We start from the raw sequence: 11153 nt of genomic DNA on the forward strand, positions 1-11153 counted from the left end.
TTAGAAAACAATTACTTTCCTCATTGTGACAAAGTGTGCCAACTTTTGTACTCTTATTCACTAACCATGCTAATTAGTGTCTGAAGCAGTTTATTTCCCTAGCATTAAGTATAAAGGGAGACTGTTTTTTCCTAGTGAAGAAAATCACTAGACATCTCCCACAACTTCTGCTGTCTTTGGGATGTGATCATACTAGGGAATCCTGAGTGTGGAAGCAATTTCTACTCATTACTTATTAACAGTATTAGGATTTGTGCCAAGCTGCAAGAATGCAGACTGATACCCAATTTTACAAGTACTATCCTCAGTGTCACTGACTCATGAATATGTGCATCTGCTCTTATTGCCTAATAAACCATCTGAAAACTTGCTGGACTCTTGTAAATCTTCTATAGAAGTTACATTGCTAGTTGACACAGCTGGCCAGTTTACATAGTGTATAATCTACATCACTGAATTATCTCATACTCAGTAACAGGCAATGAATGTTGAATTTATGTCTACATTTTAGCAAAAATTAATAGTTATCAGCTGATGTAATCTCTGTCCTTTTTACATAGCCCAGCACTTCTTCCGTTTTACTATACTTTGTTTAATCTTAGGTAGATTAAATAAAGTCTTAAAAGTGTTTGCCATAGCTTGGAACTACAGAACAAACAAAGCGTTACAAATATATTTTCTTCTTCGAGTGCTTGCTCAGGTACTTTCCACATTAGGTGTGTGTGCTTGTCACGTGCACCGTTGCCAGAAGTCTTTTCCCTCAGCTGTATCCATGGGGGAGTGGCTCTGGCGCCCTCTGGAGTGGCACCCGCATGGCGCAGTATAAGGGGTGCCACTGGCTCCCCCGCACCCTCAGTTCCTTCTTGCTGCCAGTGACAGTGCACGGAACGTTCGCTGCTCTTATTAGCATTGCTTAAGCCTTGTTCGTACAAACTAGAGTTCTTGTAAAGGTAGTGTAGGTAGTTAGTAGTTGAGTTAGCAAGCCCTTAGCAGTAGTTAAAGTTTTTTGTTAATCTCATCAGGGACATGCTCTGGTCCCCAGCTTTAAGCCCTGCAATCTCAGCAAATGGCCCGTGAGCGAGCCACATAGTAACTGTCTCAAGTGCCTTGGTGAAGGGCACATAAGTGTTGAATCTGCAAGTCCTTTAAAGCTAGGACTAAGAAGGAGCGTGCGATCGGACTCAAAGTGCTCCTGATGGAGTCAGCGCTCACTCCAGCCCCAAAGCAAAGGTCCGACTCAGCACCCAGCACTGTGGCATCGGTGCATAGTGCCCCGCCGAGCTGGCACTGATCCCCATCCATGGCCCCGGCCAATAAGTCAAAGAAGTCCGATAGGGGACAGTCTCCTACTCCCCGCAAGGGGAAGGACTGGGTTGGGTGTGAGCTAAGACCCACGCTGAGCAGCTTGTCTCCCCCATTGGTAAGCCAGAACTCAACTCATGTTGAGCGATGCAGCCTACCCCGTGCCTTGCCTGGAATCCTGGACACAGAGGTGGGCCTTCAAACATCGATGGCACGTGAAGATGATGTAGTGCTCCAGGCTGTGCAGGAGATCCTGACGCTCCCGGCACCGCGCACACCAGCCCCAGTGGTGCCCAGACCTCGAGGTAAGCCTGCCTTGGGACCTTTTCGTCTGCCCTCACCCCAACAGCACCGCTCCCATTCACCCACTCAAAGCCATCATGCCACGGAGTTAGGAAGGCAGATGCATCGGACCCCTCTACAGACACCGGGCACTGGCAGCGGGATTTGAGATGGACCTCATCAGTTACCTGGCGCAGACCCATGTCGCAACCTGATACGCAGTTATGGCTCTGTATGGCCAATTGTCGGTCCACGGCCATCTTGTCCTGTTAAAAAGACAAGGCAGCCTCCATCTTGGACCAGGTTCTTGTTGCATAGGAAAGGGCAGAGACCTAATCCTGCCCAGCAACACTAAAGTGCTGTGTGTACTTTCCTGTTTTGTTTTTTTTCTGTTGGGCCGTCTAAAGGTCAGGCTAGTGCAGTGTGCAAAGACCTGATTCTGCCCAGCAACTCCGTAGTATGCATTTTCCCGCTCTTTTTGGGCCCGGTCGTCTGGAGGTCAGGCTAGTTCTGCCCAGCAACTCCAGAGTACTGTATGCAGAGACCTAATTCTGCCCAGATACCCCAGTGTGCCGTGTGCAAATCCTGCCGGCATGGGGGGCAACAGCTCGAAGCCTGGAGGGAGGGGGAACCAGGGACCAATCAGATGTTGACACGAGTGAGTGAGACCCTTTCTATAAAACTAGGTTTCCCCCCAAAATCTGTGTGGAGTATCCGCGTGTCAGCTGAAGGACCTGATCAACCTTTCGGCCAGGGTCTCCTCCTGGTATAGCTAGCTCGTGTCGTGTCGTCTTCATTGTCGCCTTGGACCTGTTCCTGGCACCTCATCATGCTTCTGGTGTCTGCTCTGCTGGTCAGCTGCGCCTGGAGTGCGGTATTTGTTTTCTAATTTCTGGCAGTTTGCTTATCTAGCCTCCTATTTTTCCCCTCCCTAACCCAGTACCAAGTGTGTACACAGTGTTAAGGATTAAAGTATTGAGCTCATAATTGCACAATTGCCTAGGTGTATAGTTGTTCTAAGGTTTTAATAAATTGTTTATTGTAAACTGTTTTAAGTGTGTGAGTCATGCTCTGTCTTTGTCTGGAGTGTTTGTGTCTGGGAGCTGTCTCCACCTGGGGATTAGCTGACCAAGGGGTTCCTGTCCCCGCGGTCTGTGTGAGTGGAATCTGCCCAACTGCAGCCGCACCACACTCTGGGTTTACCCTTAGTGTGAAAGCAAGGGCGGTTGAGGCAGTGGCCTGTGGGTCTCTTTCCTGTGTTGCACCGGGCACCGCCCTGACAAACCCGATTCCCATCTTGTGTGATTGGTGTGTCTGCCTATCCAGTGTGGTGCAGTGAGCAGTATAGAATTGTACTGTTAATGATTTTTGGGTTGTTTATATTGCCTAACAACATCCCAGCTAAAAATTGCCTCTCTCCCTTGGCCCAAGTTGTAACTTTCCCCCAAATAAACGCAGCCACTTGGCTTTGCACCTTATTCTGGTCCTGCCTGATTTTCCTCTCCCAATATAAAGCTGATCGAACCGCAATCTATTTCGGACAACCCACAGAGGCACGCTCTCCCTGGCAGGAACGTTGAGACCGGCCCTTCATGTCAGCAGAACATCATTACAGATCCCAGGAACGATCGGAAGACCGGAACTGCAGACCTCTCCAACTATCCCTGAGACGGGTGTCAGAGTATTTGCAGAGATCCGCCCGATCCACAATACCTCCTCATCCTCGTACCAGTCTCGAAGCGTGAGGTGTGGATCATTGGTCTTCTGTCGTGGATCTGTCAAGTGCTGCCAGTCACCGAGGTCCCCTGCTTGGATTGGTCCTCCTCTAGGCGTGACTGCAATTATCACCAGGCTCGGAGTCGCAGCTCCAGTGGATCCAGGTCACTGGGTAGCAATCGTTTTAGATATGGCTTCGCTATGGAGCAAGGCTCCACATCGGTGGGGCAGCCTCTCAGACCTTCAGTGCCGCCTGCATCATCAGTCCAAAACCTGCCCCAGGCCCAGTGGCTGGCCCCATGGTACCTCTGGAACCTGTGGGGGTTCACCTAGCCTTTCCAGCCTTCCTGCTCAGTGTCGGACGCCTCGGACAGGCCAGTGGCCTTGACAACTCAACTCCCTCTGACACTTGAGTCCCCAGAGGGTAAGGCCCCGCAAGTCCATGTGGAACCAAAGGGAACAGCCTGTTGGACCACCAGTGGGTGTCGTGGAACCTGCAGTACTGGCCTCCTCCTTGTCATCACCAGACAAGGCCATCATAGAGCCCCCTCACCCGGTTCCCCAGGATGACGCCAAGGTGCACCATGAGCTGTTGAAGAAGGTCACATCCAACTTTGGTCTGCAGACGGAGGAGTTGGAGGAGCTAGCCAACTCCCTGTTCAATGTCCTCTCCTCGACAGCTCATGCTAGGGTGGCCCTTTCCCTTCATGAAGGGGTATTGAAGATATCCAGCGCCTTGTGGCAAACTCCCTCCTCTCTGCCGCCCATTTCCAAATGGGCAGACTGTAAGTACTTTGTCCTGACTAAGGGGATGAATACCTTTACTCCCATCCTGCCCCAAATTCTCTGGTGGTTGAGGCACAGGGAACATCAGGGGCAATACAGAGCTACCCCCAAAAATAAAGACTCTAGGAGACTGAACTTGTTGCACGGAAAATGTATTCCTCGTGTAGCTTATAGTTGACAGTGACTAACTACCAGGCCTCCTGGGCCGCTACAACTTTAATATGTGGCAAACCATAGCCAAGTTCGAGAATGCCCTCCCGGAAGGTTCCGGTAAAGAATTCCGGGTGATCCTTGATGAGGGCACGGTCGCTACCAGGGCAGCACTTCAAGCGATGTCTGATATGGCAGACTCCGCCACCCGCACCATGGTGTCCACCATCTCCATGCGGCATGATGTCCTGGCTGCTCCTCTCTGGGTTGTTCTCCAAGGCTCAGCAGTCGATTCAGGACCTCCCCTTCGATGGCCAGGCTCTGTTTGCGGAGCAGATGGACAACAAATTACATGGGCTGAAGGACTCCCAAACCACCCTTAAAAACCCTGGGGCTTTACATGCCAGGCCTGGCATGTAAACGGTTAAAACCTGTATGGTACAAGTGACGGGAACAGTGAAGGATATGATATTGCCCCCACTGGATCCCTCCGGCACCTTTTTGTCTTTTACAGGGATTTTCTTCACTGTTGAATCTCCCTCCGAACAGCGAAGGGAGACTGAGGCGCCAGTATCAACCAGCAGCCACTGGTTAAATTGTCCGAATTCCCCTTTAATGCTGGCCAATGTTGTGAGCCTACCCCAAGCATCCAGTTCTATGGGCGCCTTTGCCTGAGGCTGCAGGAAAATCCAGCCCCGTCACAGTAAATTAGGTGACAATGGTGCAGATGCTGCAGACTGCTCCTTCTTGTTTTTCTTGCATCGAGCCAGACACTGCAGCAGCTCTTCCACCGACAACCCATCTATATCTTCCTTCCTATCGAACTGGAGCAGCTGTTTCCACAAGAGGGCCTCTTCCTTGGCCAAGATGCTCGACAGTCCAGAGGTTGTCTTGCATTGAGGAGCTGGGCTCTTGGTGGGTCGCAGGCTGTTCGGGCTGCTGCACAGGCTGTCACAAGGTTTGTTCCGGTTGTTATGCTGTCTCCTAGTAAACTCCTTCTTGCCTGTTTTGGTTACCACTGAAACCCTCTTCTTAGAGGCAGCTGGGAAAGCCTCTAGCTGGAGATCATCGGCAACTCTGTCGGGTTTCCAGGTCCCCATAAGAGGTGTTTTGTGGGTCCACAGCTCCCAGGGCGATCTGTAAAGTGGGACTCAATCCCTGGAGAGCTGTCTCCACGAACTCGGGCATGTAACAAGTAAGGGCTCCTGCTAGCCAGAATAGGAGCTTCTTACTACTCAGATAACGCTCTGACCACTCTCCTGCCCGTTACCTCGGAATAATAACTCCCAATCAGGTTGTGATGAGGGAAGTAGAACTTCATGACGCCCTCATAAAGGTGCAGGTTGGAGTCCACGTCTCTCACCTTCAGTTGACTTGGCAGGGTGCCGAAGTCCTCTCCCTTCATGCATTCCCTGATCAAGGTCTTGTGGGGCTTTGCTGACCCTGGCCCATAATATTCCCTTTGTCCTTTTTAACTTTTCCTTCAGCTTCTCCACGGTCTTAAGGCAACTGCTATGCTCAGCCTGATGATATTGGCTAGAATGCAGCTCATTTAGCAGCTTGCGGATAGCTGCCTGTGATTCACTCTGCTGGCTATTTACAGAAAGCAATTCCTTTTTCCTCTTAGCCAGCAGCTAAGTCCTGGACCTTCAGCTCTATCCTCCCAAACTGTGACACATACATGTGGTTTTGTGCCACCAGGCCTTCCAACTTGAACCTGAGCTTCTCTATTTCCGAGTCCTAGGATTGTAACTGGGATTCAAGGTCTCGGATTCAGGTGGCCTATGTGGAACTGACTTTGTCTAGCTCCACACATACCAAATAGATCAGGGTTCTTCTCTTAAGTTTCTTTGAGGGCTTGGGTTTTTCCCCCCCTAAAACCCTCCCAACTTCAGGACAGCACACTCAGTGCCTCCCGGCCCTGGAACAGATCTTCTGTCCAGGGGTTCTTTGCTTTACCAAAAGTAATGGACACTGGAGATAAGTGACCCTTTATTATACAGGGCACTCCAGTCATCCTTCCTGTAGGTACACGCATTCATATCGATAGTAAGAGTAGGTCAAACTATCTGCCTCTTAGCTGGTGAAGCTGTCACTAGTACTGCTGAGCAGCAGCAAGAATCCACACCTGACTCCTTGCCTCGGTGTGTTGGAGATCAGGTCTCCTCGGCAGCAGGGGATATGGCGGGAGTGTGAGGTGGGGACCTCGGGCCTACAAGGCGGAGCTGTCTTCCGCTCGCCTTGTCACCTCCTCGATAACTGCTGGTGTGTAGGGCCAGGCCTAGCAGAGATGCTCCGCTATGGCAGCCTTGGCCTGCTGCCCGCCTTGCTGACCTTATTGCAGTCAGTGGCTGTCTCCAGGAGTTGTCAGCCGCAGCAGGCCAACCCTCACCCATGTGCTGGGGCTCTTCAGTCAGTACCCAATAACTACTTGGCATTGGCCAAGCACAAAACCTTAACCAGGGGACAAACCCTGCAACCAAACCTCTGGCTTCCCAGCTGGTGCTTCCCAATTTAGAAAGTAATGAGTGCGTTGGCTCTGTGGGGCACAAGCACCCTGCGGTGGCTGGCAATAAACGGCCTGCTTGCAGGACGCAGCGGCACACCAGGTGCCAGCCTCTCACCCTACCCACCAATTCCTGTCCCTAGTGCGCTCAGGCACGGGAACCCAACTGCATAACTGGTGGGTTGCAGTCAGGCAGTAAAAATAATAAGGACAAAAATAAACGAAATGGGAGTCCCTTTGTGGTTGCCAAACTGTAGACTGGTTTAATATGGCTGGAGACCAGTCGAGAGATTTGTCTCCCTACCCACATCTATCATTGGGGTTTAAAATTGCCCAAAATAAAATTAATAATAATAATAAAAAGACAAGGAGGTGTAGGTGCAAAACACAGGTATATTTATTGGACCAACAACAGTTAAACAAGGTAAGTAAAGAGTATGCTATAAAGGATTCCCCACACAGGTAAACAGTTGAAGGTGACACTGTAACTATACTGACTGTGACCAAAAATGCTTACTCCCTCCCCAAGATGGATCCAAGATAAGGGGTATGGAGGACTTAAAAAGTCTCTAGCATTTCTTGCAGCTTGCATCTGGAGCCTCAAGGTCTCACGGCACAGATCGGGTCCGGAACCTACCAGGTGACTCAGCAGGGCGAGGAGTCGTCATCAGGCACAAGTAGGTGGTAACTCTGCTTGATGCTGGTGATTCTTCTTTCTCCTTCCCTGCGTTGTCATAGGTGCAAGTAAGATCCAGGTGAAAGGGTGGCAGCTAGCAGCTCACCCTTGCATTCAAGTGTTAACCCCACCATCCCACAACCCTAAGGCATGGTGCTCAGGCTTACACACCTGAGTAGAACATACTGCTGTGGTAGCAGCACCTCCAGCACGCTGCCACTCGGATGGGCAACTCCGTCCTTCTGACATGCTAGCCCTTATATGCCCTGCTGTAACTGGGTTGATTACATGTTGCATGGTTACTTGGAAACTATACCTAAAGAGGGGGAAGAAGGGCAGCTAAGATGGATTCCTAGTTGTTGTTGCCAGAAATTCAAGATGGTGTGTAGTAATGCCAAAACAGATGGTTTTCCCTTACAAGGGTGGTCTGCATCCCATCTTGGACCTAGCGAGACCTCAACAGATACCTAAAGAAGCTAAAGTTTCACATGGTCTCCCTGGCTTCCATTATACCCTCCCTGGATCCAGGAGACTAGTATGCTGCCCTCAACCTGAAAGGCGCATATTTTCATGTAGCAATCTTCCCAGGATTCAGATGCTTTCTCCATTTTACGGTGGGTTTGGCCCACTATCAGTTTGCGGTCCTTCCCTTTGGCCTGGCTACAGCACCAAGGGTGTTTACCAAGTGCATGGTGGTAGTCACAGTCTACCTCAGATGTCAAGGTATCCAGATTTACCCGTACCTTGACGACTGGCTGGTCAAAGGCAGCTCCAAGGCTCAGGTCCAATGCAACGTCACTGTACTACAAGTCATGTGCCACTCCTTGGGACTACTGGTCAACCACAAAAAGTCCACATTAGTTCTGGTTCAAAAGACATAATTCATCGGGGCTGTGCTCAGCTCGACCCGGGAGAGAGCGTTCCTGCCGTTAGACAGGTTTCAGGCCCTGACAGACCTCATCACGGAAGTGTCCGCATTTCCCCTGACAATGGCCAGGGTGTGCCTGCACCTGCTAGGTCACATAGCAGCTTGCACATACATGGTTCACCATGCCAGGTTCTGTGTGTGGTCCCTGCAGCAATAGCTGGTGTGGACCTATTCCGAATCCAGAGACCACCTGGAAAAGATTGTCACCATTCCCCCGGTGGTTCTCTCGTCACTGCAGTGGTGGACCGATTATGAGAAGATCCTGGGAGGAGTCCCGTTCAACAGTCCCGCTCCATATGTTGAGCTCATGTCGGATGCTTCGGACCTTGGTTGGGGGGGCGCACCTCGGACATCTCTGGACCCAGGGGATGTGGACCCCGGAGGAGGAAACGTTACACATAAATGTCAAGGAACTCAGACTGGTCTGGCTGGCCTGCAGGGTCTTCCTGACACACCTGTTGAGCAAAGTGGTGAGAGTCCTGACAGACAATACGGCCTTGATGTTCTACATCAACAGGCAAGGAGGAATGCACTCGTTGGAGAGCCTCTTGGCAGAGAGCCATCTCTGGGATTTCTGCATCAACCACAGCATCCATCTGGAAGCTGGTCACCTCCCCGGCATCAGGAATCCCCTAGCAGATCACCCCAGCAGGAACTTCTCCTCTCACCATGAGTGGTCACTCTACCCGAAGGTGGCCTGCATGATCTTCCAGAGGAGGGGAACTCCACAAGTACATCTGTTTGCCACCAGAGGAAACAAAAAGTGCCATCGGTTTTGCTCTTTGCAGGGTCTGAGCAAGTGCTCCCTCTCCAATGCCTTCCTCCTGTTGTGGGCCGAGGGTCTGATGTACACCTTCCCTCCATTCTCTCTAGTCAGCTGGGTCGTAGTAAAGATGAAGAGGGACAAGGCACAGGTTATCGTGATCGCCCCTCAGTGGCCTTGCCAGCACTGGTTCGGCATGCTCATGAACATGGCCCCTCCCTAGCGCCCTTCCCAACTGTCCATACCTGCTGTCACAGGATCACGGTTGGCTCCTACACCCCAACCTCTAGTCTCTACACCTCTTGGTGTGGATGCTCCATGGTTGAACCCAAGGGAGCATATTTGCTCGGAGGAGGTCCAGCAGGTCCTTCTGGGAAGTAGGAAGCTATCCATGAGACTAACTTACCTGGCCAAGTGGATGAGGTTTTCCTGTTGGGCGTTGGAATGCAGCATTTCTCCTTCGAGTTCTTCAGTGCAGTCCATCTTAGACTTCTTACTGCAGCTCAGGAACCAAGGTCTGGCACATTCTTCCATCAGAGTGCACCTTGCGGCCATCTCCGCATTCCACCAGCTAATCAAAGGTCAGATGATCTTTTCTTGTGACATGACTGTCAGGTTCCTGCGGGGCTTTGAAAGGCTTTACCCGCAGGTACGGTTCCCTGTCCCACAGTGGGACCTCAACCTGGTCTTCTCCAGGGTCACTGGCCCGCCTTTCGAGCTGCCGGGCTCCTGCTCCCTTTTCTGCTTGTCCTGGAAGGTCACTTTCCTGGTGGCAGTGACCTCGGCAAGATGAGTCTCAGAGATTAAGGCCTTGACCTCGGAACCACCTTACAGTGTTTTTTAATGACACGGTCCAGCTGCGGCCTCACCTGGCCTTCCTGCCGAAGGTGGTATCTTCCTTTCACATGAGCCAGGATGTATTCTTTCCAGTGTTCTGTCCCAAGCCGCACAAGACTGATGAGGAGAGGCGTCTGCCCACAGTGGACGTCCGGAGGGCTTTGGCTTTTTACTTGGAGCATACATCTGTTCCATAACTGGTGTTCTTAGAGATGTGTTGCTCACGTCCAGTCCACATTAGGTGTGTGCTCACCACATGCACCAGTACTGGAAGTTTTTCCCTCAGCAGTATCTGTAGGGGAGCAGCTCTGGCACCCTCTGGAGTGGTGCCCACATGATATGGGATAAGCGGTGCCGCCAGCTCCCCCCACCCTCAATTCCTTCTTGCTGGTAACTCTGACAGTGGAGAAGGGGGGCGGGTCATGGAATGAACATGAGAAATACATCTCGAACACCAGTTACGGAACTGGTAACTGTCTTTTCTTCTTCGAGTACTTTCTCATATCCATTCCACGTTAGGTGACTCCAAGCAGTTCCCTTGGAGGCAGGTAGGAGTTCACGGCTATGCAGATTGTAATACAGCTCTGCCAAACCCAGCATTGTCTCTGGCCTACTGAGTGATGGCATGATGTGATGTGAACATGTGGCCTGAGGACCATGTTGCTGTACTAAAGATGTCCTGGGCTGGGATGTGTGCCAGGAAGGCTTCCGAAGATGCCTGTGCTCTAGTCAAATGGGCCCTGATGATTGGCAGTGATGGGATCTTTGCTAGTTCATAACAGGTCTTTATGCAAGAGGTGATCCAGTTGGAAATCCTCTGCGAAGAAACCGAAAGGCCCTTCATCCTATCTGCAGTAGTGATGAAGAGCTGGGTCAATTTATGGAAAAGGTTGGTAACTGTCTAATTTTAATTGTCTTGTGCAACTTTTTTTTTTAATTATTTCATTGGGTGATGTGTATCAGGACTCTGAAATGTGATGTGTATGGACTCTGAAATGTGTTAGAGATCATTAGGCTTAAGCATCACTTATCCACTATTGTACACACCTCAACAAACCTTGGTCTGCAAAATATATTTTCTAGCATAAGTTAGGATCAAAAATCTAGATCCCAAACCCCACATAAGATTGACATTTTACTTAATGGAAACATTAGGAGTGTTGTGTCTTGTGAAATGACTGGAAACTGCATTTGCCTCAGTGATGTG

The sequence above is a fragment of the Mauremys mutica genome, chromosome 9 (genome assembly GCF_020497125.1).
Source record: "Mauremys mutica isolate MM-2020 ecotype Southern chromosome 9, ASM2049712v1, whole genome shotgun sequence".
Classification (NCBI taxonomy): Eukaryota; Metazoa; Chordata; order Testudines; family Geoemydidae; genus Mauremys; species Mauremys mutica.